Below are 25,230 nucleotides of genomic sequence, written 5' to 3'. Positions count from 1 at the left end.
CGGATGGAGGAACAGTTCTTGTCTTGCCAGGCCCGGCAGGGACTGAGTGCCAAGAGGCCTCGGCTAAAGGGTGAAGACTCACGGCCCCTCCCCCCCGACCCACCGCACAGCCCTGCAAGGAGGCTGGCCAGGCTGGGCACCACCCTCTGAAAGGCGAGGTCTCGGGCACTTCCGCCCGTCCCTGCCCCAAGAGGCCCCGCACCTCCATGGCCCGCCTTCAGGCCGGCGGCAGGGGGAGGGTGGCTCCGCACCAGGGGACTCGGCCGGAAAAGCGGGCGGCAAGGCATCCCGGGAGGCGCTCTGCAGTGAAACGCTGCGTTTCACATAAAGGGGGTTCGCAACGGGCCCTGCTTGAAGGAATCAGGGAAACTGGGAACGCGGAGCCTCCTTTTAATACCCGTTTAATATTTATGGAGCCACAGCAGCGCGTCAGCCAGCGTGCGGAGAACACAGCCGATCCACGGAGGGGAGCGGCGTTGCCCAAACAAACGGCTTTTAGCTGGGAAGCGTTTACACCTGGTCCACAAAACAGCACAGCATGTGGGCAGTGCGACGACCGGGGCCGCTGGGACCCCCCTGGGTCCTGCTGCGTGGAGCGGGCTTGGGCTTGTGTCCTGACTCTCTCCAGCCAGCAGAGTGACCTTGAGCCACACATACACATCCTGGCCAGGCAGCAGGTGCCTCCTCCGTGCCAGGGAGTGGGAAGAAAACGCACCCAGGAGGAGGAGGGTGGGGTGAATTCATTAATGCATTTACTTATTCAATAAACATTTACCACAGTCATTGTCCCAGGTGCCAGAAAGAGCAAGGAGAAAGCAAACAGGTCACTGCCCTCAAGGAAAGGGCAGGGGGCAATACAGTAAACACGCAAGATACACACAAGATAATCGTGTGCCTGGAAGAAGAACGGAGTGATGTAATAATGAGTAATGGGGAAAAGGGGACCGTTACTTAAACTTGGGTGATCAAGAAAGGCCTGTCTGAGGAGGTGACGTCACCTCAAAAGCGAGGGCTGAGAGGGAGCCAGCCACACCCAGACCCGGGGAAAGGCGAGCCCTACGCAATGCAGGAGGAGCAAGTACAAAGGTCCTGAGGCAGGGGAAGCATCAAGAAATGGTCTGTCTCTTATTGTCTTTGTTCTCCACCACCGGTGTGCTTCTGCAGTGGAGAAGAGCCTGAGCTTTGAAGTCAGGGGCAGCGGGTTCAAATTCGGTCGCCAGTGCTGCTTCGCTGGGGGACCCCGGGCAAGTCACTTAACCTCTCTGTGCTTCCACTGCCTCACTAGTCCCCTCGCCGGGTAACAGAGGAGAAGGGAGCCTTGTGCCTGCTTCTCCATAAAGGTCCAATCAGCCCAGTTAGGAGGGTTGAAAATTCTTGAAATTTCTGGGTCGAAAACTTCTTGTAAGCGTCCGACTTGGGCTCAGGTCATGATCTCGCGGTTCATGGGTTCGAGCCCCGCGTCGGGCTCTGTGCCGACAGCTCGGAGCCGGGAGCCCGCTTCGGATTCTGTGTCTCCCTCTCTCTCTCTCTGCCCCTCCCCCCATTCATGCTCTGTCTGCGTCTCTCAAAAATAATTTAAAAAATTAAAAAGCAAAAAGAAAATGTAAAAAAAGAAAGAAAAACTGCCTCCATTTCCCAGGGCTCCCTTTTCCAGTCCTTCTTTCACAGAGTGGTCTGTCTTTCTGTTTCCCTCTCAAAGACATGTACTTGTTGGTCCTCAGATGCCACGAATCAAGTGAAGCCCGGGTTCTCGACGTCAACCTGGACGTCAGCCGAGGCACGAAGTAGCAAGGAGCTATTAGGCACCAGCTGTATTGCAAGGTCACATGTAGGAAAGAGGCCAGCTCCAGGCCCTGTGCTCTCTGACTGCCCCCACAGCCTTGTCTGGCCTTCTCCTGCTGAACGGTCAAGGCCAGTGCCAAGCCAGAATGAATGTCCTAAAACGCACTTTTGACTAAGCCATTCCCTCCGGCGCACCAAATGTCCTCAGGGGCCATCCTGCTGCTCTGGGCTAAAGCCCCAGGTCCTTACATGAGCTCAGAAGCCCAGGCTGGGTCCCCGGCCTCCCTCTCACCACTCAGGCCAAGCTCACCACTCTGGGTTTCCCCCAGCACACCGGCAGTCCCGCCTCTGAGCCTTCACACATGCTGTTCCCTCTGCTGAAAGGTTCTGCATGCTACCCTGCCTCTGTGCACACACACCTGCTTCCCAGACGTGTCCTCGACCTCCCCAGGCTGGGCCAGGCACTGCCACCTGCCACCTACAACTCCCCAGGACATCTCTCAGCAAAGCCCCCGTCCGAGCTGAATGAGAAGCCAAAGGATAAAATGATAGGTGATCCCAGGAGTGGGAGAGGGACGCCACACAGGCCCTCACAACTCACAACCCGGATTCAAAAGCAGCGTTCGCCTCCCAAAGCTCAGGTGTCTCCCCTACAACCACGGGGATGCTAAATCCTCCTTCCCCAGAACCACTGGGAGGATTACAGGACACAGTACCTGTGAGAGCACCTGGCTGAGGGCCCAGCACACAGTAGGCGCTCACTAAGTGTGTCTTCCACTCTGGTTAGAAAGCTCTGTTGCAACCCAGGAGCTCTGTGGAGAACCTCTGAGAATCCAGCAGAGATGTTCGGATAATCAAGGGACCCTCCTGCCTTGCCGGGGAAGCCGGACTCCTGGCCCCTTCCCTCTCGTCCCGCTGCTGGCTGAGTCCCTGGTTATTTCACTTCCTAGGATGTTGTGATCGGACACGTCGCGGACAACCCGCCCTCGACGACGTTTCCCGGGGGAACTCCTCACCACCCGCCTCCCCCAAAACACTGCGGGACACCCGCTGTCCCCGCTCCAGGGCGGACCTCGGGCTGAGACCCAAAGGACTCAGATGTGCAACCAGCTCTCAAAGGGCTTGGGGCCCAGGGGGCAGCCAGGCGGATCAAAAGAGCAGCTTGGAACCCTGTGAGGATGAGGCAGAGGGAATGGGGTCTCTCCCACCAAACCGTGACACCTGCCAGCACACGCCGAAGGCCGGAATGGACGGACTGAGAAGCGCCTTGGCCGACCCTGAGCATCTTTACAGCAGGTGGCTTTCTGCAAGGGAGACACTTGGGTCATTCCAGCAGCCCAGGTATGTCCACCAGATACGGGAGGGAAATCTACGGGCATCTGCGATGCCAGGGGCGATGTGAAGATCGAAGAGAGATTTCCTTTGCCACGAGGCTTGAGGCATCCACGTCCACCCGATACCGCCTCCTTAAAGCCAGGGTGGGCCCAGGACAGTCCTGGTTCATGCCAGTCATTACTGCCAGCACCTTCTCTGGCTGTCAGAAGGGTCTCTATTTCGATATTGGAAACGTCACAAAGGGTAAAGGTCTCCATCATCAAAGCCACCCTGTTAAGGTAACCATCCCCAAAAGGCACCCGTGTTTCTCAAACATCGGCGTGTTTGCAGCCACAAGGGTGAGGCCAGGACAACACTGTGTGGTCCTGGGTCGGAAATCAGGTGACAGTGACCACACAGGAACAGAAGAAAGCCCAGAGAAACACCTGTCCCCACCCGTCACTGTCCCCACCTAGAAAGCCTCCTCCGGGGTTCTCAGGGCATCCTTACCCCACACCTCGTCTTCTTCAACGACAAGTGGGGGGCATCTCCACAGGTCAGCCCGGTGCACAGGCGACTGTCCCCACCGATCACCCACAGCCATGCTGGGAGAAAGCCAGCTCAGCGGAAGTCAGTGCTCGCTGAGGCTTTTGTTGAGAACTCACTGCGATGTGGCGAAATGTCACAGAGAAACCGCGCGAACACCTAAGTAGTCCTCCCTAAGCAAAATGCAGGCGAAATAATATTGAACAGGAAAATACCAAGGTTGGGGGGAGGGGTGGGAAGAATTCTTTCACAAGCCACCCTTCCACACAAGCTCAAAAATCACTTCTAAGTGGTTTTGTTTTTCCTTGTTTGGCTCGTGCCTGAAAATATGCAATTGATCAGTCAATAGTTGAAAATGTCATAAAGGGTAAAAAAAAAAAAAATGAAAAGAAGCAGAAGCTTAAAGGGAAAAGACCATATAGCCCAGCGGAGGGAGTTGGGGGTGGGGGGGGGGGGGAGGTGGGAGAGGGCAGGGATCAGACCTAAAGCAGCACGTCCCGAAAATGACAGCCCTCACATCTGACCCTCCCCCTCTGTCAGCCGCGGGTCCAGGACGGAGAGCGCCAGCCCACGGCTGGTCCCCGCGGCCACGCCAAATGATGAATGAGTGACGGGCCGAGCCGACGAAGGAATGCACGAATATCGTGAAAATTACACATATTCCTTGAAAAAGGATCAACCACGAGTGCCTTTAAAGCATTTACCACTTAAAAACCTTTTAGCTGGGCCCATTTTGAATTATGACTACATGATTTTAAATTACACTTTCTAATTCCTCGCCGCCCACCCCCAAGCGGTGGCTGCCGTTTCATTTTCCAATTATGTACTTTTATTTCAGAATGATCAAGAGTGCTGCTTACTGGATCATGTCCTGTCTGCCACAAATAGCTGCTCACTTATTCCTTTCAGACACGAACGCAGTCCGTTCATCGGGCCGGTCTTCAAATTCTGAATATTCTCCATCCCCACAGCACCAAACGAGGCCCAAGACGCAAAGAAACCCACAAAGCTCGGGCTGGGAAATATGTTTGTAAACCAGCGCTCCGCTCCATAAATTATTATAATTCTTGGTGCTTTCTCTCTCCATCTAGCAGATCAGCAATCACATAAATAATAGTGAATGGAATGATTTTTCTTCTGCAAAGTGCTATGTCCTAGTTTTCAAAATAAAGCATTTGGAGACTCACGTATCTGCGGAGTTGACACGGGAAAAGCTGCTCAGATCCGTTTCAAACGTGCACACAGACATACCCACACACAAAAGGAAACGAGAGGTAAATGTGTAAAAACCAGCATTTTGTAGCTCGTGAAGTCCCACTCAACAGTCGTGGGGGTTTGGGACACTCGCGGTTGGGGAGGGGGGAAGCGAGAGGGTCCTGGTTGCTCACCATTGAAATACAATTTGCAAAGAAAGTGAATGTGAATTTACAGTTCTCGTGGAAATCTATTAAGCAGATGTCACTGAAGCATAATCAAATCGGCACTATGGTAATGCTACACTTAAGTCTGAGATCGAGGTTTTGCCATTTTTACGATCAGTTTCAGTGTGGTTTTTTTTTTTTTTTTTTTGCGATCATGCGGGAATTGGCAACTAAGGATTAAGCCTCCAAAGTATGATCAATTAACTAATGTGTCTGAACGACAAAAAAAAAAAAAAAAAAAAAACAGCAAAACTCAATTCTCTTCCCCCACACCCCCTTTGTGCAGGGAGCCTAGGGTGGGGGAGGGAACATTTGCCTTTTCCACGAACGCCGCAATGCAAAGAGCACTTCGTCGTGAAGGGGGAAAGACGAGGCACGGGGAAGGGCTCACGCTTCTCAGGTAGCCGGGGCAATATATATTTTGCAGCCTTCCAGGCTGCAGCACTGTCGGAAAATGCAAAGGAATGAAATGAAGGGGAAGCAACGGGTGTGTCAGAAATTGCAAGTAGGCATCATTTGCTCCTTAAAGTGATGGAATTAGCATGGGCCATGCCAAAAGCCTTTTGGTGTGCATCAATGCCGAGTCTCAAATCCTCCTCGGAAGGGAAGGCGCGGGTGGAAATATGAAGGCATTCAAAAGAAGCAAACTCTCAGGTGTGGATTTGGACGGGGGGGGGGGGGGGGAGGTGGAGGGAGGGGCCTCCCTCCATCCTTGGCTCTGAGCTCAAGGAGTATCACCATCAGCCAGAGGGGAGAGTTCTTTTTCTCACTGCAGCTGCTTCCATTTGCGACCAGGTTGTGACATCAAGCTGGCCAAGTTCACGTCCAAGAAAACCCCCGAAGAGTAATGGACAGAAAGGCATGAAAAGACCAAAGACTATCTCAAGCTTGTATCTGAGGTCAACATTAAAACATACAGGGGGTGGGGCGCCTGGGTGGCGCAGTCGGTTAAGCGTCCGACTTCAGCCAGGTCACGATCTCGCGGTTCCTGAGTTCGAGCCCCGCGTCCGGCTCTGGGCTGATGGCTCAGAGCCTGGAGCCTGTTTCCGATTCTGTGTCTCCCTCTTTCTCTGCCCCTCCCCCGTTCATGCTCTGTCTCTCTCTGTCCCAAAAATAAATAAACGTTGAAAAAAAAAATTTAAAAAAAAAAAAAAAAAAAACATACAGGGGCGCCTGGGTGGCTCAGTCGGTTGGGCATCCGACTTCGGCTCAGGTCATGATCTCACCGTCCGTGGGTTCGAGCCCCGCGTCGGGCTCTGTGCTGACAGCTCGGAGCCTGGAGCTGCTTCGGGTTCTGTGTCTCCCTCTCTCTCTGACCCTCCCCCGCTCATTCTCTCTCTCTCTCTCTCTCTCTCTCTCAAAAATAAATAAACATTAAAAAAAATTTTAAATAAAACATATAATCTCAATTTGTTATGATTTTTTTTTCCATGAGATTGGGCTGTCCTCCTCTGCCATAGATATTTTAAATGGAAATAAAATATAAACTAAATCTCGTCTCATTGGGACCAAAAAAAAGTCAAAATAAAGTTGGCGGCAGAACGGCCAGATCACCAGGGAGAGAACCACAGTGAATCAAATTAACCGAGGAACTATTTATACCTTCCCTCCAACACCACCCCCAAAAAAGGGATCTCTCCTTTTTTTTTTTTTCCTTTCCCTTGGGGTTGCTTTTGCTTTTTACATTTTCTTCACTTCTCCAGACTCAAGGCAAACAATTTCAGTGGCAGTCTGGAGAGGATGCTAGCTGGGGTCTCACGCCATGGGGATATCCACACCCCAGGAACCGCAGCGACAGGGAACTGCTTTCAGAGTGACCCAGCATCATCTACACGGCCCTTACTGTGTGAAACAGGCCCTTCACCCCTCCGTCACCTGCCCCCCAAGCGTTTGGCATGTCTGATCCCAGAGGGCAAGGCTTTTGGCCACAAGGAAGACCCCACAAGCAGCCTGTCTCATCTGAGATGCCATTAACCGTGATCCGTGGGCACAGAGTGAGCCTGAGAACCCATTCTCCGGCCCCTGCACCTGGGGAGGCCCTTCCCCCAGGGTCCCAGGCTCCAGAGGGGCAGGCAGACAAAGGTACCAATTGCCGAACTGAGAGATCTCAGGGAAAAGAAGAATGGGGTGGGGGGAAGCTTGAAAAGACCCTTTTTCTGTTCGCGGCGAGGGAGGGGCGACGGGAGAGACGTGTCACATTGTCACATTAAAGATTTTGACAGACAATTCAGGGATAACGCAGAAATTCCGCCCTTAACTGCAGCTCGGCCTCAACTTGAAAGGCATTAACTAACCTCCACTTAATTGCATGTTTTTCTGTGCGTAATATTTACTTGTTAAAAGTCTTTGCCTGGCCGATTATTTTCCTCTGCCCCGCTATTCAGGATCAGTTCACAGGCCTGAAACTAGAAAAACAAAATCATTTTGATAGACTGAAACATAATGGCATGTGGGGGACGGCTTTCCTTCTTCCCCTAGTCCGGACCCGGAATGCTGATTTTTCTCCTTGAGTGCTACCCTTTAGTGAAATCCTGCTACCAGCCTCCATTCCTCAGACGAGAGCAAATTCTCTCTCCTGTGTCCTGCGTTACATGAGCACGCGAGGGGCTATCCCTGCCAGGGAATGTAGCAAGTTCAAGGAAAACTAATGAACTTAAATTACTTCCATCGGATGAAGACTTCACAGTCTCAGGGGTGGACGGGGAAATTTTCCCAAAGCAGGTTTTTTTGAAAGCTTATTCTAGACGTTGGTCTATGCATTCCTGACACAGTTCAGACACTGGCAGAAAGACCCCAAAGTCTGGGTCTTTTCGCTAAACTTAGACATGTTCTGTCCATAAACATGGCCCACGGGGCATCAGCTAGGGTGTATGTAAGGGATGCTAAGGACACACAGCAGGCACATCAGACATACGGCATCCCACATGCAGATGACCCTGAGCCTGCCTACATCAACCTGAAAGGGATCTACCCCGATCCAGGTCTTTGGAAATTTCTAGGGTGGAGAAATAAATAGAAAGGCAGCCCCATGTTGAACCGCTCCCAAACACAGGATGCAACCTCTGTGAATGGATTATCGCTTTTTGACTAGCCATCGGCCAATTACTGTACCTCGACCGACTGAGTACTCAAATAGATGTAACCATTTTGCAGAAACCCATCCTGAGCAAAAAGATTTTACAAGTGTTGTGGGGCCTGCCACTTGGAAAGCCAATTTGCAGGGAGCCGAGCCTCGTGAGGCACAGTTGATTATGCACGGCTCCCGCACCACAGGCCCCTGTACACAGAGCCCAGCTCCAGAACGCCTCCCCATCACCACCGGCTGGCTCTCAAGCCCCGGGGTGCTCCCCACGGCCAGAAGCCTGCTTCAGCCCAGCCAAACACTCCCCCCACCCCCACCCCCCAGAATGGTCTCCTAGCGCCTTGGTTCCCACGGACCAAGGCCTGGCTTCCAACTTGGATGTGGCAGTCAGCTGGTGGCCTCACCAACATTCCCCAGAGCATTTTAGCCAATGTGACAAATTATTCATGAAGTTGGTGTAATTTTTTTTTTTTTTTTTTGCAAAGACCGGCCAGGGTATTGAGGCTGGTAGTGCCTGCCTGAGTCACCCCCCACCTCCACCCCCATGTGGCTGGTCGGTGCTAACAAGTCTCCCACCACCATTCAAGTCCTGTCCAGCCGGCTCAAGCATCCACCAGCCCACCCACTTTCATTCCCCAGTTTAATTTCATAATTGTCTGCTACTTAACAAGCTCTCCTCTGGGGCCTTGGGAATGGGAAGGGAAGGCAACCAAGCTCTTGGAGGGGAACCGGAGAGGTCTGACCCAGTGCTGGGGGAAATGCATCTCAGAGAGGTCAGCTGGACAGACTTGGGGGCCGGGTCCAGTGTGGGGCCTCCCGATCCCACCATCTGGCCTGAGTGGAGACAGGGACGGGAGGGAATGGAGGGCGGTGGGTCTTAGACCCCAAGCCACGGTCTGCCACCCGCTCCTGGACACATCAGCTCTCAGACTGACCCTCCTCTGTCTCCACCTGGATCAGGAGAGGCTGTGTGTGAATTCGCTCTCCTGTAACAAGTTCCAGAATAAACACACAAGAGCCAGAACTGCTCCTTAGCATGGAAATATTACCTGTGAGGGCTGGGACCTGCCTGGTTAGCCACTGAATCCTCTGGGCAGGGCACACAGCGGATAGTAATAAATACGCGTGGAATGAGTCAGTGGATGGATGGAAGGAAGGATGGATGGATGGACGGACGGATGAAGTTTCCAGCAATGCCTTGCAAAAGTGGCCACTAGACCAGCACCAGCCGCCCCCTCCCTCGCCCCCCAGGCACCAGCAGGGGCTTCGCTGCGCACAGTAGGCTCTCAGCGACCAGGGGCTGCTATTGTTAATACCATCACCGTCACCAGTGCCCCGCCAGTCCGCTTCCTCCCCCAGCAACTCCGCCAGCAGCCAGCCAAGACCGGCGAGCCGGGGAAAAGTTTCGCTGACCCCTCGGCCCCAGTCAGAGTCCAGCGCCCCGGCCGAGGCCCCTCTCGGCGTCACCCGCTCGGCGGGCCGGGCGGCGGGGGTCCCCGGCCCGGGCGCCGGCACCCGGCAAAGGCGGCCAAAGTAACTTTGCGGGCGCCCCTGCGCCGCGCCGCGGGCGTCATCCGGCGCCCGGGGAGGGTCCCGGCCGCGCCCCCTCCCGCGCCCGCCGCGCCCCGGCCCGCGCCCCGGCCGCCCCCGGCCCTACCTGGCCCCGGGCTCCTCTTCGGCGGCCGCGGCGGCCGCGAGCAGCAGCGCGCACGGAGGGAGGCAGGGGCCCGGCTCCGGGGAGGGAGGCGCGCAGGGGCGGGGGCTCCTCCGGCGGCGGCCGCCTCGCCGCGCGTCCGAGGCAGCAAGTGGGAGCCAGACTCCTCCTTCGGGGGGCGGGGGGCTCCCCGCCGCCCCCTCCCTCGCCCGCCGCGCGGCTCCGAGCCTCCCCGGCTCCCCCTCCCGCCGCCGCCCTCCCTCCCTCGCTCGCTCCCGCCCGCCCGCCTCCCCCGCCCCGGCGCCGGGAGGGCCGCGCTCGCGCCCCGGGTCCCCGGCCCCGCGCGGCCGCCCGCCGGGGCCCCTGCCGCGCCGCCCAGGCCTCGGCCCTCGGCCCCCGCCCGGGCCCGGAGCCCGCATCCCGCCGCCGCGGGGAAGGGAGCGGGGAGCCGGCCGGACGCGGGGAGGCGGAGCGGGCCCGCGCTGCGGAAAAGAGCGGGCGGCCGCCCCGCCGCGCCCCGCGCCCCTCTCCGGCCCGCACCCCTCCTCCCCCGGGGCCGGGGCCGCGCGCGGGGTGGGCGGGGAGCGGGGCGGGGGCGCTCTCACCTCCGGATCCGCGGCCGCCGCGGCGGGGACCGCGTGCCGGGGCGTGCGCGGCTCCTTCCGGGGCGCTGCGGCCCCCGCCTCCGGCCCGGACCCCCTCCCGGGGCCGCGAGGGCACCCCGCTCCGGACCCCTTCCCGCCGCCTCCCCCCCCAGTCTTCCGGGGAGACGCGGACCCCAGCTCCGAGGCTGCAGAGGCCCCGGGTGCGCCTCCTGCGCCCCCATCACTTCCTCCCGGGGGTCCCAGGTCCCTAATCCCAGGGTACAGAGGGTGGCCGGCGGAGGCCTGACCCGGAGCGGGGCAGGTAAGCAGGTCAGGGCCACAGAGAACCAGGCCCCTGGTCTGAAGAAAGTCCTGCCTGGTCGAGGAGAGCAGCACCCCCAGAGGCCGTGGTCCCACCCTGGGGAGCTTGAGGGGCCCCTGACGACCTCCAGCCCCCTGCCCCGGGTGAAAGGCCGCGTCCACAAGGCCTGCAGCCAGGGCATGGGCCGGGCCTGGGCCTCCCAGACTGGGAGCAAGGTGAGAAGGGGGTGTGGCCCCTCAGAAGCCCGCGGAGGGCACCTCGATAATGTTCGTGGGTCCCTCCCCCACCACACTCACATGGCAAGGTGGCTCCCACTCCTGCATTCTCCACGGCTTCAGACTCAGTCTGAGGACACAGTGTGGGCGCCTCAGGCCTGGCCTGCCCTTGGGGACAGCCCAGGCTGGTAGGGAGGCAGACAGGAACACAGAAAAATTCCCCGCACAAGTGCCGGAGCAGAAGCGGGGCCGGCTACCTGGTGTGGCTTCTTGGAGGTGGACACACCCCAGCTGAGAAAGTGTATGCCCAGGAGAGAAGGTAGGGAAAAGGCCTTCCAGGCAGAGGGAACAGTGCATGCAAAGGCCTTGGCATGTTTGGAATGGCAGCTTGGATGGGTCTAGAGAAAGAGGAAGTGGGGGGGAGAAGGGAAGATGAGGTGGGGGAGGGGGACAGACAGGAGCCAGAGCAGGAAGAGCCTTGGATGCCTGCCTAAGGGGGTGGACTTTATCAGGGACAGTGGGGAGCCATAGAAGGTTCTGAGCAGGGGCATGCCTTGGTCAGGTTTATCTTTGCAGAGATCGCTCCGGCAGCCCGGACAGAGGAGTGAGAGGGGCTGCTCAGGGAGACGATGGAGGCCTGGCTGGGGCCCTGAGGCCAACGAGGGGGGCAGAGACTGGCCGAGGGGGCCACAGGTGGGCACCGGGCCTCCTCTTCCTTGTCTGTAGACCTGAATTCTCCCACCCTGGGCTGGGGCGATTCTGGGGCAGAGTGAAGAGGCCAGGCTAGAAATACAATCCCAGCCAGGCAAGGGGGAAGGATGGTCCGACAGAGGGTAAAACCCTCCAGGTGGTGAGTACAGTGCCAGCAGCCCCTACGCTTTTCCTGGGGAGCAGGAAGCTGCCTCATGGTCACCTCCCAGGGTCCGTTCTGGGAAGTGGGTTCCCCAGTGCCCTCGAGCCACCAGGCAGGTGCCGCCACCATGATTACCCGCTCTGTCCCCTGGGGCCACGTTGACCTTTGCAGAGGCCCAGCTCAAGTCTGCCTGCCTAGTGAAGGTCAGAGCCCCAAGGCGGGCTCTTCCCCAGCCAGGAAGAGAGGAGTGGGAGAGCAGTCACCTGGGAATTCGGGGAAGAAACCCCAGATAAACACACAGGCCTGCTGCCCAGGAGGAGGTTTGTTCAGTGGCCCAGATCCACGGTCACCTCCACTGCTCAGGTGGCCACAACATCCATTGGCCACCTGTGTCATCCTGGAAACCTGTGTGTGCCAGGCTGTGCCGGGGGGGGGGGGGGGCCGAGGATGCAGGGGGCACCTCGATGCGGCCCTGCCATCCAGCCATGGCCAGTGAAAAGCCACGGGGCAGACATGCCCAGAGACCAGCCCGGACTGAGTGTGGGCTGGGGAGGGAGAGATACCCACCCTGGGAGAGGGAGCTGGCTTCCCGGAAGAGGGCACGAGACGAGGACTGGGCCTGGCAGAAAGTACAGAAGGTGGGCAGGGGAGATGGCTCGATGGGGGTTCCCGATGGCAGGAACTGCAGATACCCAGGAGGAGATGTGAAGGAAGATCGGGAGAAGGCGAGGACTCCCTAAGGACGGGAGCAGGCCCTGAGGCAGGCCATGCGGGGCCTTGAGTGCCACGCTCAGCAAGCCACAGGAGGCCAAATGCCCTATGGTGCCTTGTGACCAGCGCCCAGGGCAAGGCCAGTGTCTCCTGAGTGAGTGAGTGGGCATGGGAAGGGTGAGACCCGCTGACTTCAACTCCTCTTGGCACACGGAGCCTCCCAGCTCCTCCAGCCGCGCTGCCCAGCCCTGTGGAGCATGAGGGGGCATCACAAACTGGCAGGGAGCATCTTTCTCGCCCTAGGGCCGCAGGCTTCTCCAGCACAGCATCTCCCAGGGAGACGATGAGGAAACGGTCGTGCTTGCCTGAGAGACAGGGCTTGGGCTCAACAGCCCAACAGACTCCACCTGCTGCCTGCCAAAGGCAGAGCCACAGCTTGGTAGTGGCCTCAGGAGACCCTGGAGGACATATGGTCCGGGATAGCGGAGAACTGTCAGTCTTGGTCCCTGGGGGGCAGAGCAGAGAAGTTCCTGTGACGCTCATTCTCTAAAGCTGGCTTCCTCACCACCTCCAATCCCCCCCAGCCCGCCCGTCAGCTCCCAGACACCATCTCTTAACCTGCCTGTGACGTGCATTTATTGAGCACTTGCCGTATGCCTGACGCTCGGCACTTCTTTTGGAGCCAAACGTGAGCGCCCCACCTAAAGGGCCCGCCATTACCTGCACCACCCAGTCGCAGGCACCGAGCTCGGAGCTTGACCCACACCTGCCTTGGTCCGGGTGGCCTCTTGCTTCGCCTCGGTCCCCAGCACGGCCGCCCTCAGGGCCTGTAGCTCAGTGGGTGTCCGGAGAGCGGGCTCCGAAAGATGGATTGAGGAGTACAGGACGGGCAGGCTAGACCCACTCCTAAAAGAGCAACCAACTAGCAAACACAGCAGACATTCTGCTTTTGGAAAAATTTAATAAACACAGTGGCACTTGTTCATGGAGACTAATAGAAACACCACACAATCCCACACTGCTAAGCCAGCCAGGGGATGGCTTGTTCATCTGGGAGGCCTTTCCCACGAGCCTCCTATGTGTCGGGGACAGAAGGAGAAGATGCCAGGCTGTCTGGCTTCAGAGAGGCAGGAGGCCGACAGACGCTCATGACACCAGGGACAAAAAGGACAGCCGAGGACAGGGAAAAGGGCAGCGGATGCGGCAGCCCAGGGACACTTGGGAAGAAGGCTATGGGCGCCCATCAGAGGAGTAAGATTTCGGGATGGCGATAAATGACAGAGAGACCGCCCAGCGGAGGGACCAGCCTGTACAAACGCACAAGAGTCTCGAAAGAGCGTGCTATGGTATCCGCTGGCCAAGAATTCACCTTCTGGGAAGGCATCCCGAGGCAGCGGCTGCAGTTGTTTGTAATAGCCCCACATCAGAAGCAAGCTAAAAGCCCACCAAGAGGGAATCGGTTTAAAAAATTATGGTATGTCCAGAGAATGTCAAGCAACCACTTGCCAGCACGTGACATGGCAGGAAAATGATGTCCGTTCTCTGCACACATCCCACGGGCCAGCAAAGTAGGCTACACAAAGTAGGCACCTGAGTCTGTGTCGTGAAAAAAGAAAGGCAGTGGGGGGAGAACATAGGGAGCACGGCACAGCAAGATGACCCTGGGGATAAGATTATAGGTGATTTTTTTTTTTTTTTTTTGCTTTTATTGATGGGACGCTTTGTGGTCTCCAACTTGTCTACAACCGTCGGAATATGGTGAAGAAAGGAGAGTGGGGGGCGTTTAGGGAGGGGTGTGGGCACCGTGACGGGTGCATGTAGGGCAGGGGGTGGGAGGGGCTGGAATCATGGGCAAGGCCAATGCCACAGACGACCTCTCATGCCCCAGTGGCAAAGGAGCTTAGGGTTTCAGGACCTGCTTAGGTCCTCCGTGGTGCCTGGCACACAGCCAACGTGCAAGCTACGGTGAATCTTTTGGCGAATGGTCACTGGGCTCCCACAACAGCCAGAGCTGTGTCAGGCCCCCAGCAGTCACCCTGGCAGGGGAGGCCGGGGCAGTTCAGAGAGGAGACATCAGTATGTGCTGGAGGGGTGGGGAGAAGCTCTCTGGGGTTGGGAGGACAAAGCCTGGCTCTGCACCCCCACCTATGCCCCATTATGACCTCCAAGGTCTCCACCTGCCAGCCCAGGTCTGTCCGAATCCTGACACAGCCCAGAGGGAGGTCAATTTCAAAGCAGCTGTCTGACACGGCCTCATCCAGGACCTTCCTCCAGGCCCAGGGTGGAAAAGCCATGCCCTGTCAGGGACCCGAGGCCCTGCCCACCTCTGGTCAGACTCCAGTGACTGACCCAACTCCTGAGCCAGGCCCTGACCGTTGGTTCGAATCCTGCCTCTGCCACTCACAGCCTGTGACTCAGAAACCCAGCCTCCTGACCTTTCCTGTTGTGAAGCTGCCCCAATAATCTCAACCCCGGGGAGGGAGGGGCAGTGCCCGTGGAGAGCCTGGTATACAACTGGCGCTCACTAGTGGTGTTTGCTAATGCTGTCAGGGTTCCAGATCCCAAGTCTAGGGATATGGATTCTAACCCAGTTCTGCCAACCGGCTTGAGACCTTGGCACATTCTCGTGTCTCCCTGAGCCTCAACTTTCTCAACTTGAGGGGGGAAACAATGTAGTCTCTCACTCCCACCCTTGACCAAAGATGAAGCAAGGAGATGCGGAAAGACCCCAAGAGCCCCCTCTTCTTGCCCTTGACTGAGGGTCCAGCCGACTTCTGTCCAAATGAGTCCCCCCCATCCCATTCATTCCAGGACACTCCCCCATATGACTCGGGCCATCACCCAGACAGCCAGGTATGGGAGGAGCCTTGTAAAAGCGAACTTCAGGACGCTAGCTAGCTGATTATGCCACAGGGGACGGCTCCAGGGAGGCCAGCTGGGAGGGGGAGGCATTTGTCACTAGAAAACTGGCCCAAGATATGCCTCAGGAATGATGGCCTCTGCCCCAGGTGATGCTGCTCTAGGTTTGGAGTCCCCAGGAGCTGGACAGAGGCCACACCCAGGCAGGGCCAGCCACCCTCTGCAGGCTGCAGCTCACCGCTCTCTTGGAGCAGGAAGGGTGGGGGAAGCTCTGGGTGTCACCGCCAGGCACCCCCGCCAACCCTCCGGTCACCCCTCCTAAGCTTCCCCCTGTGGGTGGCCTGGGCTGTGAGCCCTCACGCTGCCTGTGAGCCCCTTTTCATTTTTAGGGAACTTTTCCAGTTGCCTGGTAACTGGTTTATTTCTCACAACAGCCTGGCTGGGACCTCAGCTGGGGGCAACCTGCCCTGTGAAGGAAGACTATGAGGCCCATTTTACAGATGAAGAAACTGAGGCCCAAGAGGTTTCAAGACCCGTCCAGCAAGTATCTGTTACACTTGGGGCTGCAAGGCCAATCTTCAGACTTCAGGACACCTGCTCTCCCCTCCGACCATTCTGTCCCCCCTCAGGTGCCAGGCAGGCCCCTTCCAACCTCTGTAAAGGCCCCCACACATCTCAGTTACCATCCCGGCACGCCAGGGCCTCCTGGGCTCTGCTGAGCTGTCCAGGGTCCTGGCCAGGCCCAGCCTTGCCCCGAAGTCTACTCTGATCCCTCCCAGGCTATCACTTCTTCCCGCCTCTTGGATATCAAAGAAGCAAAAACAGGGGAAGTTGCACCTGCCCCCCAGCTCCGCCCCTGCACTGCCTGCACTCCCTGTGAGCCCCGGGATACCACACGCAACTCACAGCTGTTTTCCTCTTCCAGAGAATGGGTACAACGTGGGGCAGACCAGGAGGGGGTCCATATTCAATACATTTCCACGGATATAACAGCCGCCTCCTCGGGGCCAGGCAAAGCCAGAGCTGCGGAGAGACTGGACCCGGCCCTGCCCTTGAGCAAATGTGGGGGCTGGAAACCAACAAGGGCCACACGCTGATGAGCAGAGGGGAACACAGGCTGAGGGAGCACAAGGGACTTCCCACCCCTCCCAGGGGCAGAAAGAGGAGGTGCTTGGGGAGTGCCGCGTGACAAGGGCAAATACAAGAGGACATTCTGGGGTAGGGATGGAATAAGCCAAGACATGGAGGCAAGAGTCAAAGGGGAGCCTGGGCTAGAGGAGGGAGGGACCCGGGAAGGGGTGGCACCTGTCCCAGCACCTCCGGAGTCCAGAGCAGAGCCCCAGGGAAGGGCAGGCCTGGCAAGCCTGGTCAGATCCCTTGGGACAGAGGGATGGTGAAGAGGTAGGAAGGCCAAGCCTCCGTGACTTGCAGATACAGTCACAGTAGCTCGTCCCAGCCACTTGACACATGTCTCCTTCAGTCTTCGTGGCCCCGCCAGCTCAGTGTGAAGCGGTGGGCAGGGACCGGGACCCAGTGGGCTCCACAGGCTGCTACTGTCCCCTCCAGCTGAACTCGTGATTTCCTCAACATCCCTGAGCTCTGCGTCCTATCTGAATAATAAGAGTACCGCCTGACCCGGTCCCGGTGAGGATCAAGTCAACTGTCGACCGGACCTGAAAATCGGGCTGTCTGTCCTTGGCTCGCGCTGCTGGAACTCATTAGAATTCTCCCAGGGTGGCTCCGGCATCTGCTGGATCCTCTGTGTCTTTCTCTGTCTGTGACAGCCACCTAAGAGCTGCCCTACACCAATAATTCTGTCCAAACCCAGCTTGGATTTGTGGGCACCGGGACACAGGTGACCCCATCCACACGAGGACCTCACAGAGGGCCCAGGTGCCACGGCTAGTAGCAAGAGTACTGGTTTGAGTCAGACTATCTGGCCCCAGGGCCGGGTCAATGTTGGGGCCAGAGCCAAATACGGAGAAGAAGGGAGGAAATTTGGGCTTGCTCCTGGGACCCAGGAAAGGAATGAATGGGGGGGGGGGGTCTTGGCTCTCAGCCTATAGAAGCCCAAACCCAGACCCTTGCTGCTCCAACTGGGAGGCCTGTGGGAGGCTCAGATAAGATGCCTGGGACACAGGCCTGGGTCCCCACACAGACACCTGACCGGGACCCAGCAGACAGCAGGGCCCCCAGGGTGGGCCAGACCCTGGAACGAGCGCCCTGGGGAGGCAAAGGCACTAGGCACCCATTCAGAGAGGGCAACTCCTTCAAAGGCAATGAGAGCTGAAAGCTGGCCATCCCTGTGCCCCACCTCATGTCCGTCACTCCTGCATTGCGCCGCACCCCAAGCCCGGTCCACCTGTCCCCCCAAATCCAGCCCCTCACATCCTCACGTCCTTCCATGGGGTTCCTGCTCCCCACACTGCGGTCGTGGTGCCCCTGCCCTGCGTGGAGACCCTCAGTGTCTCCCCACTGCCCCTATGTCTGCATCCTGCCCCTCCCACCCAGGATACACCTGCTCAGGCAACCTACCCCTCCTGGGCTCCCCCACCGGAATAGAGCAGTGCTAGTCTGCCTCCCTCCGCCCGTGGCCGCTAAGCAGCGAGGCCCTGAGCCTGTGAACCTCGGGTGGGATCAAGAGCCAAGGGGGCAGCCGGCAGGCCTGGGCCTGGGCTGGGGGCCTGGGCAGGGTGCTTGACCTGTCGCCTCACTTGGAAGACGAGGGTAAAGTCACCCGCCTTGTTAGGTTGCGCTGATCACATGGGATAAGGATAGTGGGCTGCTGAGTGCTGGCTGTGACTCTCAGGAAGTACAAATCGGTGACGGTCCCCGGGAGACCCAGGAGGCCCCTGCCCGAGCCCCTCCTTGATACTGGTGTCCCCAGGCTACTCACTGCCAGGCCCCAGCTCCCTTCCTGCTACCCAGCAGGCTCTCGGCAAACACTAAATGCGCCAGAGGTATGAGAGGAACCCCAGGAAGCACCCCCACTTCTGTTGATGCCTGAAATCTCCGCACTGGGGAGCTGTTATCCTTGGTGAAAGACAAAAATCCCAGGGCGGCATGACAGTAGGTGGGGGAACAGCAGAGCTGGGGGAGGCCGAGCCAGCCTCCTCAAGCAGATGGCCCCCAGCCCCCTCCTTCGGAAAGGAAGCCCCCCCACACTCCCACAGGGAATCATGCCTCTACTTGGCATGTCCCAGATGGCCACCATGCCCTGCTTCCCCAGAGGTCATTTCCTATCAGAAGTTCTTCCTTATGTTGAGCTCGTAGCTCCTTCCCCGCCTTGCTCCCCACCCAGCTCCCAGGGCTGCATGGAATCCGTGAGGAGCCCTGGGCCCACCAGCACAACTCCCCGAATCTGCTCCTCCCCAGACTCACAGCACCATCCCTCAGTAACTGTCCCTCAACTAACCTGGCCACGTACCCCCTGCCCATCTTGGTCCTCTTCTCCAGGTTCTCTCTCGCCTCCAGGTGTGACATTCCAAATCAGCACTGTAGCAGTCATCCACACCCTAGTCTGAATGTTTCCAGCCCTTCTCTAACAGAAGAGTTGAGTCAGAATCATCAAAGGTGGGTAGGGAGAGCTCTCATTGCCCTTCTGTTCCAACCTCATCTTAACTCCCCAGCTCTACAAATAGGAAACTGAGGTCCGGATTACAAAAGAAACCTAGGAGAGGGAATACTCTGTCTCCAGCTTAGAGGGAAGGATAAACAGCCCCTGAAGAGGAGGGTCAAGGGAGGCGGGCGGGGGCTGAAGACAGACTTGTGATCTCCCCATCTGGGACTGACGATGCCTGAGGCCATAGGGGCTGCTGATAAACCTTATTGCTCTAATTCATCAGGATAGTCACCCATTCTACAGATGAGGAAAGTGAGGTGGGAGCCTTTGAGAGACTTGCCAAAAAAGGCATTGCAACTGCCCGGACCTTCCTGACCTCAACCTCCACGTGCTTCCAGGTGACAATGCCCTGCAGGCAGCCGAGAGAAAGGGAAAGATGGGTGTGCCTGGACCATCCCCAGGCCACCCCTGATGGAACATCACTCATTGAGCCTCCTTCCTGACTCCCGTTCTCTCTCTCTCTCTCTCACACACACACACACACACACACACGCACGCCCTGCCGCTGTAGCACACCCAGACGCATTATGCTTTTAGTCCTCAAACCACCTGGAAAGATGGCACTGTTATTTCCAGGTTACAGATGACAAGCTGGGGCTGAGGGAATGGACTTGCCCAAGGTCGCACCTCGAACCCCTGGGAGGGCTGCAGTGACACCCAGTTCCGGCCCCATTCCATCCCGGGCCTCTGGCTCTCTGCGGCGGCCTGGGCCAGAGGGGCAGCACCGGAACAGCTCGAGCCCTACGCGTTCCATTGTGTGCCCAGAGCAGACATCGCTAATCGATTACAGTGCTCCTGTGTCCCCTGGGATGCAGCCTCAGACTCCTTGCACAGGGCTGAAGGCAGCCTCTGTGAAGAACTGGCCCTAGAAACATCGACTTGCCTCCGCCAGAGGACCTGCTGGACCGGCTGATCTCCTAGCTGCCTGTGGGGCTTCATCGTGCCCCGCCATGTGTAACAGAGGCCGTCTCTTCCCTGCCTGGAGCTGACCAGGGACTCACGGTGGTTGTGCAGAGCTCCCCAGCCGTGCACAACACCCTCTCTCCCCACAGACCTGCCCCTTCCCATAGCTCGCCGGGGCCTCTAACCACCCCAACCTTGAAGATGGCCATTTTTTTTTTTTGCACCATTGAGCCTTGAACCACCCCCCCCCCCACAAACCCAAAGCTGCAGCCCTTCCTGAAACCCCCTCTCAGACTTCCCCTCCAGCCTCTGGGACCCCTACAGCCTCTGGGACCCGTATAGCCAATACGCCAATATGTCCTTTGCCACATCTTTGAGCATTCCCAGGAGATCGGTTCCTCTCCACCTGCCTTTACACCTGCTCATGTCTCCCAACTCAGGAAATAAGACTTCTGTCCCTCCCACGTCACCCTCCAGCTACGACACACCTCTTCCCGCTTCTTAGCCAAGTTTCCCAAAAAAGGGCCTCCACACGTGCCCTCTCCCCTTCCCTGCCCCACCTGCCCTCTCCTCAGGCCAGAGCATGGCTGCCAATAGCCTCCTGGTGCCCACGATGGTCCAGCTCATCCCCAGCCATGTAGGCCTCTCCCCCTGCGATCGGGACAGAGTCCAGCTTCCCAGCCATGGCCTTCAGCTCTGTATGTCCTGGTCCTGGGGACATCTCCAGTCTCGCCCTGTGCCCCACCCTCCACCCTACTCTCCAGACACCCTGACCAACTTCCTTCTGGTTGGCTCTGGGACTCCACTCTGGCTCAATCCTCTGCCCGTGGCGAATAATCACAGTAGCAATAACAAAACTGTCGCTTGTTCAGAACTAGCCTGCACCCGGCATCGTGCAGAAACAGATCAGTAACCCCATCCTCCATCGAGTCTATTTTACTCACTGGCTCCAAAAACACTGACTTGTGCGCCTACTATGTGCCACACTCTTTTGTAAGCATGAGGGTAGGGCGGTGAGTTGTGATGCCGGTATTTTTGGTCCAATTGTGCAGTGGGGAAACTGAGTCTCACAGAGGCTAACAGGCCTGTCTGGGCTCACACAGCCACGAGGCAGACCCTGGCACCTCACACCCACCCAGCCCCCCATGTCACGCCTCCCCTCCGAATGGGACCCGGAATCCTGCCCACCCCGCCCTCTCCCCTCCTTTGCCCCTGGGGTCCGGCACCCTCGGCTCTTTGTTCTCCTCCCTGGGAGCCCCCTCCCACCATCCCCACCACCTAGCCGCCAGCCTGGCTGCTGCCTCCTCCCCGGGAGCCACTGCCAAGCCGTCAGCTCCTTTCATCACCCCGAGGCAGCCGGCGGGAACGCCAGCAGCTTCTTTGGCACAGACCCGCCTCCGGCCACCCGCCACGCGTTCTCAGGCACAGACGTCAGGCCGGCAGGGCGGGCACCTGGCCCCAGGCCCGTGGCGGCAGGAGGGGGGAGAGGGTCAGCGCGGGGGGGGGATCCAGCCCTCCCCATTTACAAACCAGGAAACTGAGGCTGGGGATCGATCGGTCTGCCTCTTTTGAAATTGTCTGAATTTGTCAAGTCAACCCACTGAGCGACAATCTGTGGAAGGCAGTTCCCTCTGCTGGATGCTCTCCATTCGACCCGCCGCCGTGGGCGCCTCGGAGCTCAGCAAGGGTGGGCACTTCCTCAGAGGGTCCTGCCTTTCATCCGGGTACAAGCGCCCCCTCAGCGTTCGTAGCACCCACCCCAGACGCCTGGCGGGTGGTCAGCCCAAGGGGCATCTGATGACTAAGGGCTCCACCATCCAGGTGTGCGGGCACCTGGCCGGCCTTTCAGGACAGCTGGGCTTGGCTCCTACAGGCTGGACCTCTGTCCCCATCCTGACTCTGAGCCCCCAGGCGCAGCTGAGAGCTGGGCAGGGACACCTGACCCCACAGAGAGGCCCGCGACCTTAGGAAACTCTGTCCCACATCTTTGGCAGTGAGCTTTGGACGAGAGCCCGGCTCTGGCTCCAGGATCAGCTCCTTCAAATCCCTGCTGGTTCTCTGACACTTCACTTCCTCCTCTGCCAAATGGATTCTTCGTGGTCAGGCCGGTGACAGGTGAAAGGGGGGTGACAGACGCGGCCTGCCCTCGCCTGTCCTGCTGCTGCCCTCCCTTCCGTGAGACAGCTGTGAGTGGTGAAGGGCCCCTGCAGAGAGGCAAAGGCAGCGGCCCGTCCTGTCTGGGGCCTCCGTCTGCCCCCTCGGGGTGCCGTGGAGAAGCACAGACCAGGCCTGCAGGACACGGGATGCCTGCTGGAGGCAAGGGCCCCGCAGCGAGGGAGAAGAGCTTCCGCAACGGGAACCACGTCTGAGGAGGGTAAGGAAAAGGGCTGATACCTGCGGGGGACCGTGAGTTGACAAAAGGTCGAGACACAAGCACGTGGAAGGGCAAGACCCACGCAACCCTGAGGCCCCGGCCCCCACACCGCCAGCGCCCAGCCGCCCGCCCACTCCAGGCCCCGGGTCTGCGGGTTCCACCTTCATGCTCATGGACAAGAATCCCATTGGGCCGCTCTTGGGTCCGGCGTCCAGTCTGGACCAATCAGCTGTGGTGGGGAGGGCGGGGTCCCATAGCGCGGAGTGAGCCTGGCCAATCAGAGAGAGGAGAATCTGTGGGCGGGGCAGCCGTGGGCAGGTGTCTTCTCATTTCACCGGTGGGAGGTTGGCGGGCCTCCCCGGGTCCAGACGCCCCTCGGTAGTGTGTCCCAGCATTCTTGGACCAACCCAAAAGCCTTGAGATGGGAGGGAGCCAGATATGCTTCAGATGAGGAAGTGGAGCAAGGCCGCAGTGGAGGGGACCCTGACGGCAGGGGGTGGACTTCCGGTCATGGGGCAGGACAGACAAGAGGAGGTCCCTGTTTTAAGCATTGACGCTGGTAATGAGGGGCCAGGACGTGATCCAGGAGGAGGGGGCGTGGATGCCGACAGGAATAGGAGAGTATACTGTGACCCAAGCCAGTGGGGGCAGGTGGAAGAGGAGAGGACGCTGTGGCCAGGGTTCCAGAGTGCATGGGGGGCTTTCTGGGTGAGAGGGCGAATGGAGCGAGGGAGGGAAGCCAGCTCGGGGGGAGGTTGGAGAGGTCGGTCTGAAACACCCTGAGCCTGAGGGAGAGAAGACGAGAGGGTGGTGGCCACGGAGGAGGGGGCCTGGGCTGCCATCAGGGATTGGGGGGTGACTGGCATGGGCAGAGGTCGCCTGAACGGTCAGGAGAGTGGTCCAGATCAGCTGGGGGATGCTTAGAAAAGAAGGGAAGTCAGGACAGAGTGTGAAGAGCCCAGCATTCTAAAGAGGCTCGCGGGAAGGAATGGGAGGAGTGGGCAAGGAAGCTGAAAGAGAACGGGAGGGACGAGACCCAGTCCTGGAGGGCCTCAGTGGAAGAACTTGGACTTCACAACCAGAAGGTCACAGCAGACCTTGAGGAGAGGGTCCCCGAGGGGGCTGGATGGTGGAAGTGAGAAGAGAGACGCTCCCCCCAAACAGACCACCCTTCTCTGTGCCCCCGATTCTTCACATTTGGGTGCAATTCTCCATTGTGTTGAGAACAATGACCACGACGTCCATCAGGGGCAGAGATTTCTTTGGCTAGAAGGAGCCAGTGTCTGAAACATGCTGGGAAATAGCAGCATTCCATTCCCAGGGCCTCCTAGCAAAGCCAAGGTTGTCCCCATTTTACAGATGGGAAAACAAATGGAAGCAGCCCATCTGAGGGCACACAGTCAGAGGCAGAACTGGGACCAGGACCAGAGACCCTGGTGCCCAACCCAGCATGCGCTCCTCCTGACCCCGTCCATGCTCCAAGAGATGCTATGAGTCAAGTTCATGGCCATGAAATGGGAGTGGGAGGTGGAGAGCTCTGGTTAGACCTCCTCTCCCCAGTCCTCAGCCCTACCATCCGGGAGCCTGAACAGGGCCTCTGCTTGGCCACAGTGCCCTCTCTAGACTCACCAGATGAGGCTGGAAAGAACCCCATCCTACAGGTCTCCCAGCTCTCGCCGGGAAGCCAGGAGTGAGCCAGCGCCTCCACTCTGGTCAGCCACCAGTGTCTGGACTCCAGGGAAAAGCTGCCATGCACACCAGTGACTTCAGGAAGGAGGCATGAGGCCAGAGGAGCTCTCAGATGGGGGCCAACTCCAGAGGCGCCATGACCTCCCGGAGCCAACACAAGCTTTGGAGCTTGATGAGACCAGGCTCATCCTGAGACCAGCCAGGAGACCAGCTCCTGGCTCTGCCATTTGTTACCCGAATGCCCTTGGCCAAGCCTGGACCACCTGTCAGAGCCTTAGTTTCGTCATTTGTTAAATAGGGTTTATATGCTTGTCTCCCAGGGCTGGTATAAGGGTTAAGTGGGTTGACCTTTGAACGGTTATCTGGCACGGAGAGGGAGGGGCCCTGTTCATGCTGGGTGTTGACCAACAGGAATCAGAAGGGACATAAAGAGGGTGCCTGGGTGGCTCGGTTGGTTAAGTGTCTGACTCCAGCTCAGGTCACGATCTCACGGTTTGTGGGTTCGAGCCCCGCGTCGGGCTCTGTGCTGACCGCTCGGAGCCTGGAGCCTGCTTCGGATTCTGTGTCTCCCTCTCTCTCTGCCCCTCCCCCACTTGTTCTCTCTCTCTCTCTCTCTCTCTCTCTCTCTCTCTCTCTCCCAAAACCAAATAGATATTATAGAAGTGTCGTAAAGATAAAGGATCTGCCTTCAGGTAGCTGACGGGCTAGAGCAGCAGGGGACTCAGTCTGGCAGTGCTGTGGGACCTGCACAGTCCCAGTATTTCCTGTGAATGTGATCCAGTATGTCCCCCCCCCCCCCCGGTGCCCCGGTCCCTTTGCCTGTGCTGGGCCCTCACTTGGTGTGCCTGCATCACACCCATCCCTTGAGGCCTCTGGGCTCACCTGTCTGAACATGAAGCTGGTCACATGGTCCCAGCTGAGTCCTGGCTGAGCCTGTCTCTTTGACAGTGGTCATCGGTGTCACACGGACAGCCCCTTTGAAGCTCGCGTTCAAAACAACCAGCCACCCAGGGGCCCAGGAGGCCCGAGGAAGCCAAGTGGACCCCCCACCACTCTTGCCTGGCACTGAGGGAGGGCAGGCAGGACCAGGCAGCCTCACACAGGAAGCCAGGTGTTTGCACTGCAAACAGAGACTTTGGAGAGATTGCACTGTGGATTCAGCGGCGGGGAGGTGCAGACGCCCAGGTGCCTGGCGGCATGTTTGTCGTGGTCCCCGGGGGTTCGCGCTGCCTCCCGCACCCCAGAGCTTGATTAGCTCCTTTTGCTGTCCCGGTGTGCGGTGTGCCGTGTAGGGGTGGA

The 25,230-nt window shown here is 58.4% G+C and overlaps 1 protein-coding gene and 2 long non-coding RNA genes across 3 annotated transcripts in view; 2 read left to right on the top strand and 1 right to left on the bottom strand.

The window, feature by feature from the left end:
• MPPED1 (metallophosphoesterase domain containing 1) overlaps positions 1–10,050 on the bottom strand; it is a 75,087-nt gene extending 65,037 nt beyond the window's left edge. The window contains exon 1 of the mRNA XM_045463163.1: positions 9,803–10,050. The gene's annotated coding sequence lies outside the window, so the exon portion shown is untranslated. The remainder of the gene's footprint in view (positions 1–9,802) is intronic.
• A 362-nt stretch (positions 10,051–10,412) lies between these two features.
• On the top strand, positions 10,413–21,329 carry LOC123590246. The gene is made up of 4 exons (XR_006708684.1): positions 10,413–11,239; positions 11,483–11,613; positions 15,778–18,916; positions 19,189–21,329. It is a non-coding gene; the product is annotated as an uncharacterized LOC123590246 (long non-coding RNA).
• A 62-nt stretch (positions 21,330–21,391) lies between these two features.
• LOC123590206 lies at positions 21,392–24,386 on the top strand. The gene is made up of 2 exons (XR_006708668.1): positions 21,392–22,242; positions 23,904–24,386. It is a non-coding gene; the product is annotated as an uncharacterized LOC123590206 (long non-coding RNA).
• The last annotated feature ends 844 nt before the right edge of the window (positions 24,387–25,230 follow it).

The sequence above is a fragment of the Leopardus geoffroyi genome, chromosome B4 (assembly GCF_018350155.1).
Source record: "Leopardus geoffroyi isolate Oge1 chromosome B4, O.geoffroyi_Oge1_pat1.0, whole genome shotgun sequence".
Lineage (NCBI taxonomy): Eukaryota > Metazoa > Chordata > Mammalia > Carnivora > Felidae > Leopardus > Leopardus geoffroyi.
This window is presented reverse-complemented; position numbering and strand designations above follow the sequence as displayed.